Source organism: Chelonoidis abingdonii, chromosome 15 (assembly GCF_003597395.2).
Source record: "Chelonoidis abingdonii isolate Lonesome George chromosome 15, CheloAbing_2.0, whole genome shotgun sequence".
NCBI lineage: Eukaryota > Metazoa > Chordata > Testudines > Testudinidae > Chelonoidis > Chelonoidis abingdonii.
The window spans coordinates 17,595,603-17,601,602 of NC_133783.1; the positions used below are offsets into that span (position 1 = coordinate 17,595,603).

Here is a 6,000-nt window from a genome sequence, read left to right on the forward strand (position 1 = left end):
TTTTATTTTTAATCAAATTTTGCCTTTAAAGTTAATTTAATCTAAAATTCCTCCAATGGTTGAAGTGTGAAAACTTATTAAAAAGTGATCATCTCCCAAGCTATCCTTAATAAAGACCTCACTTACTAAATTCTTCATACCAGATAACAGATTGTTATCCTCTAATTGTGTATACTGAATAAAAAAAGTGATCTTCTGCTAAAGTCAACAAAGCCCCTTCCTCTGGCATTTCCTTTAAAAATACAAAATTTATGCTTTGATATTCCAGACCTGTGGCAAATTAAAATCTCTGGTTATCACTGTAGTGCTTAATCTAATGGTTACCTACTGTAACTCTCCCCTACAATTTCCAAGAATAGTTCATTATCCTGATCCAGAAGGGGATAACTACTTCCTGCAAAAAACACTTGGCTCTTTGCCACTCAGGATTTCAATTTTAACAATTTGTGCCCATAACTGAGGATCCCTTTCCAAATAAAATGTAAAAAGAACACCCAAATCCACATATTTGATTACATGTAAAAGAGGTTCCTAATGCCCACTAACAAGGTCCTACAACAATCTTTTGGTGAGAAGCCCAACTCCCCTGCAACCAGTTACTTGGAAACAGCAACATGTTGGGCTTTCTACCAATGTGCTGTTCATGCACAGTGACTCAGTCTTTCATATCCACATCTGGCTATTAGATGTTTTATAAATTTGAAGTTCCATCCCTCCACAGCTCCTGTAAGAAGAAGCTTTGCCTCTTTGTTCTTGTACCTACTGACAGCTGCAAGCGGAAAGGATATACACAACATTTCTCCTTCCTCACAGCTTCCTAAGAATAGGGGAGAGAGAAGAGGTCTCTACTACTCTGTCCCTGAGAGAGAGAGAGATCCTTAGTCAATAACTCTGCAGCTCATAACTTTCCTAAGAATCAGCAGCATTAAATTGACTTGATTCATGATAATTTCTTTGCTAGTAGGATTCAGAACAGCAATGGTAAAACTGATCAAAGTCTTGTGGATTTCACACTACAGATCCCTGAAAACCTGTGAGCCGCAACTGCTGATTTGGAGCAGTCTGTCTGCAAACTCAGGAAGACAGCAGTGCACCAGTTTGCATTTGGGAGATTATTGTCACAACTGTAAGTGGTAGAGGGGGTGTGTGTGTGTATGTATAAAATGGAAACTCAGATTCTGATAGTACAGATCCTTTCACTCACCAGGACAAGGCTTCTCCTCATCCAGAGCAAATGAACTTTCTACTCTATACTCATAGATGTAACCCTGGATCTCCACTAACTCATCTATGCATTCTATTTGGGGGCAGCACAGAGATCCCTTGTGCACCTGCTCTGTCAACTACTCACCTTTCCCCCAGATTCTCTGAGTGGTATTATTGAAAGTTTTGAGCCAGCCCTCTACACCCTTGGGTCTTTCATTCAAATAGTGCAGTGATTCATCAACATTTTTAGACTTTGAACATTTTTTCCCCTAAAACAGCAGAAACAGACCCTTTTTGTTTATTCAATGAATGCTACTCCAATAGTGTGTAAACTCGCATAATCCTTGTGCATGCTAAGTTAAAACAATTTACTGAGTTTTACACAAAGTGCATTTTGTAAGTGTCTGAGGACCTACAGGAGGGTTTAGTTTCCATTATGATGGCTCTTAACTAATATTGTGAAACAAAATATGAAGAGGTTTAAGTTTTGATAATTGAGTTTGCAAGACATTTGTAGTAGCTAAGAAAATATAATATAGGGGTGCCCTCCACAAACCATTCCCTGTTTCTAATCAAGTCATAGGTCAGGGTCACTAATAATTGTTAATGTATAATTAAAGCAAGGTTTAACTGGAATAACTAAAAGTACTTAAGACAAATTTAAATGTGTTGTTTTATAGTGGAATAATTATTAGTATATATTACAATTCTGTCACATTGTTTGATTTGTTGGCTTTACCGCTGAATGGAACCTTGACATTAAGTCACAAACTATAGTAAAATACATAGTTTGTTTTTTAACCAAGATGTATATTTACATTAAATTCCTATAATGTTTATTGATTGTTCTCAACTGAGCTACCAAAGTTTATTCACATTATTGAAAAGTTGGCACAGTTTTGTGCAGAACCAGAAGTTAAACTGTGACAAAGTTCTCTGTCCCCGCCTCCCGAGTGCGCAGGGATACTTCTTCACTAAACATGTTTCACTCCAAAGTCAACATACATTATTTCATAGAGTTAATTTAGCGTAAGCCAATTTTAGAATAGTAAACTGCAAAACAAACTGTTACAGATTAGTTAAAAAAATTGTTACCATTTTTTCATTTTTCAAATTTCATACTGAGTCTGCTTATGCCTGCTATTGATACTTTCAAAAAGTGCTTTTTAGATTTATGCTTTAACTTTTCCTGATTAAAGAACAACAGCCTGTTCTGAAGCCACTGACTTCTAGAGAACAGAGAAGGCAGAGAGCTTTAAGGAAGAGTAGAAAACAGTCAGAAAGTGGAACTAAACAATACATTTCTTTTTCAGAGACAGGCCACCTACTGTATATAGATGCATACTAATAGGCTAAATAAATGGAAAATATTCCTTAAGTCTGTTGCATATTTTGCCCATTTAATACAAGAAGTTATTTCCTAGATTGCTAGCTATTATCTATCACAGCTGGTTACATCCATTTCTTACTAGTTGTCTTCAATATATTTTTGAACCGTTTTTATGATACGCTATTTCAGATCAATATAGGGTACAATGGAACAAATTGGAATTTTTGTGACAAAAACAAAGAAGGGCACAAGGGGGCTTTGTGCAAGTACGAACACACAGAGATCAGTATTTTTCTGAGCTGTGCGGAGGGAAAGCTCAAGAGATCACTTATGCCGGGGTTCCCTTTGCCCGGGGACGGGGATCAGCGGGAAGTCCCTCCCTAGGTGCACATCCCATCCCCCTGAACTCCAGAAATATACAGGAATCTGCTACCCAGCACTGGGCTCGTTCACTCCCTTCCTGCCGCCCTTCGCCTGCTTGGCTTAGCTCTGCGCCCCAGTCCCAGTCCCAAGCAGGCTGCCACAGCCCGCGTCTCACCTGCCAAGAGGCGTCTGGATGCAGCCTGCAGGAGGAGAGGGCGGCGCGGAGTCACGGGGCGCAGGAGCCGTCAGCCGCCTTTGTAAGCAGCGGGCGCAGCAGCACCTCCCAATGCCGGAGACCGGAGAGTTCGCGGCGGGCGAGCCCCAGCCAACCAGCCCCGGGGGCTGGCTGCGAGGAGCCGTCACGTGCCCTTGCGGCCGCCTGGCCCTGGAGCTGCTCTTTGCAGAATAGTTGCTGGTGCTGCTGCAGTAGCTGAGTTTGCTCTTGAGCTGGGGATGGTTCTTGAGTTCTCCCTGTCCCCGCTATATCGGCATTTGGGGTCCGGGGGACTCTGGTTAGACCTCCCGCATTAGCCACGCCGCCCTGCCAAGAGGGAGGAAAAGGCTGGGGCTTGGGGGTATGAGAGAGGGGCGAGCGTCTGGACAAAACAACCTCACTGTCTGCCTGCACCAGCAGCAGCTCTGAGAAGATTAATTATCATCGCTAATTAATACTTGGCTGGAGAGTGTCATGGACATGCCAGGCACCAAAGAGCTTCACATCCCTTCTGTCAGCTAATTGTCGTGAATTTAACATGGATCTTAATTTCAAAGGCCAGAAAAATCATATTTTGCTGCTTTAAATAGGCTGCTTGTAACTAATTCAAGAACAGTCACTAGGGTAATTGTTTCAGGGGATTTGCTCAGCCTCAACTAATCCATTTATTCCTAATGGAGAAGCCAAAGGAAACTTATCCCCACTTCCTTCCCCAAAATATCTCCTCACCTCCCATGTTCAGTAACTTTCAGTGAAGGCACCAGTTCCAAGGGTTTAAAAATCAGGAGTCAGACTTCCCCCAAAATCATGAGATTGGGTTGGAATAACGAGATTTAGAAGAAGAATTCTTCTACATTTTGTTTTATTGCTTTTGTTTGTGATCCTTTAAGATTAATGTTACCAAACTTTTAATTGCAACTATTTGGGCTAGGAACTTAATTTTTTAAAAATGAAAGCTGTGCTCATAGTCACATAACTCCCGGAACTGGGATTTAAAGAAAAGCAAACTTGAAGAAGCTTGTAAGAAAAGTGAATCCTGCAAGTGTTTGCCAGATAGTGCCCTAAAGCAATGAAAGTTCCTCTCCTCCCCTTTAAGGTTCTCCCCCAAGGACACTTGCACCTGATAGAGCCCTATGCTCCGCACAAAGGTCTACTGGATCTGATTGCAGGATCTGGGCCTATATTTTCTGTATTTAATAATATCTGCTAAATGTATTACATCATTCTTTTCATCTCAATCTGTAGCTTTAAGGAGGTTTTGCATGACTTCCCCTGAAGACCTGAAGAACAACTCTGGAGCTTAAAGGCTTCTCCAATGGAAGTTGGTCCAAGAAAAGATATTACTTCACCTACCTTGTCGGTCCTTTTCACTAATGAATCACATCTGAAAATCAATGCTAGACCCTGAATTTTTTTTTCAGGCCACTAAAGCCATTTATACTTTTCTTGATGATATCTTACATCTGCTTACCTATCACATGTTAAACCCTCTCTTAAAGGGGCCATCTCTGTGTAGGTATAAGCACACTGGTAACTACACAAATTAAGAGCATGGAAAGTGTGGGCTGTGTACCGCATGTTAATCTGCTGAAATGCCTGGGTGCGATGAGTGGAATGATGACCTTGACTGCTATGTGGGAGACCTGGTTTTGATTTCTGGTCTATTTCTTGTTTGTCAGCTCCGCAGGAGCTATGAGGACCATGGAGATAGTACACTCAGCCCCCCGTGGAGGGTGGTTGTGCTTCACCTCACTCAACAGTAACAGTTCAAGTTGAATGAGGACTGACCCTTCTAGGCTCAGTAGGGAATCTGTCCCAGTGCTTCTAGACAGGAAAGATGTTGTGATGTGGTGCCAGAGAAAGGAAGCCATATCAGTCTATAACAGGGATGATTTAAAGTTAACCTGGACTTGCCTAATGCTGATTTCCACCTTGAACCCCAGAAAAGGAGAACTTTTCCTTTACAGCATTGCTAACCTCAAATGTTCAAAAACCATGAGTCAGGACCTTCCAAATCCATGAGATTAAAATAATGATACATTTGGGGTTCTTTGGATTTGCTCTGTATTTTTGAACGTTTAACATTGGACATAATCATAGGACTTCAGGAGCAGGTCTTCAAGAAAAACCTCCAAACAGCATGAGACTCTCAGTAAAATCGGGGTAGCAACATAGTTACATGTTGAGACTCTGGATAAATCCTGAAAAGACAATGACCTTTACCTAATCTGCTATTCCCAGAAAAAGACAAGCCTTTTTTGTTGGATGGCTGGTTATACCCTATGAACGAGAGATTGTCTTGTTTGGGTGTAGGTTACTTGTACCTTTGAGGTGTAGCGCTCCCACTGTGACCCATACACTTCCAGCATTGTGCCATTCCAATTAGCACAAATAAACAGTGTCCAAATTCCGCTACCTTATGCTGTAAATGTGTTGCTAATTATCATTAGTGAGGCAACTCTAGACAGACAGCTGAGTTCACAAGGTTATCTTTGCTGTCTGTTTAGAAGGCATACTAAAACCTTTCATTGGTCTAATGTTTTCAGGTTTGCTAAGTTAAACCTGTGTGAGATAAAAATCAATCCACTAAGCAGGTCATGTGCTGTACTTTAAACCAGCAGCTTTATGAACATTTAATGACTTATTTTTCATTTAATTCCTTTAGCACTTTAAAATGAATTTAGTGTATGTGAAAGGTGCTTGACTGATATCTAGAAATTGAACTCCTGTGTTTATACAAATGAGGTACAACTCAAGCAGTAGCAGTGCAAACTTCTCCTTGCTACCCCATCAGTATACTCATCCCTGGAAGAAGCATAGCCAGCTAGAAGGCCATCCACTCTCCATGCCCATTTGCCTCTTTGCTGAGAGTGTTATTAATTCCGGC

General features: G+C 41.1%; 1 protein-coding gene across 3 annotated transcripts in view; it reads right to left on the reverse strand.

The window, feature by feature from the left end:
- RHOBTB1 (Rho related BTB domain containing 1) overlaps positions 1-3,120 on the reverse strand; it is a 68,176-nt gene extending 65,056 nt beyond the window's left edge. For all 3 annotated transcript variants that reach the window (XM_075072583.1, XM_032784981.2, XM_075072584.1), the window contains exon 1: positions 3,075-3,120. The gene's annotated coding sequence lies outside the window, so the exon portion shown is untranslated. The remainder of the gene's footprint in view (positions 1-3,074) is intronic.
- Positions 3,121-6,000: the final 2,880 nt, after the last annotated feature.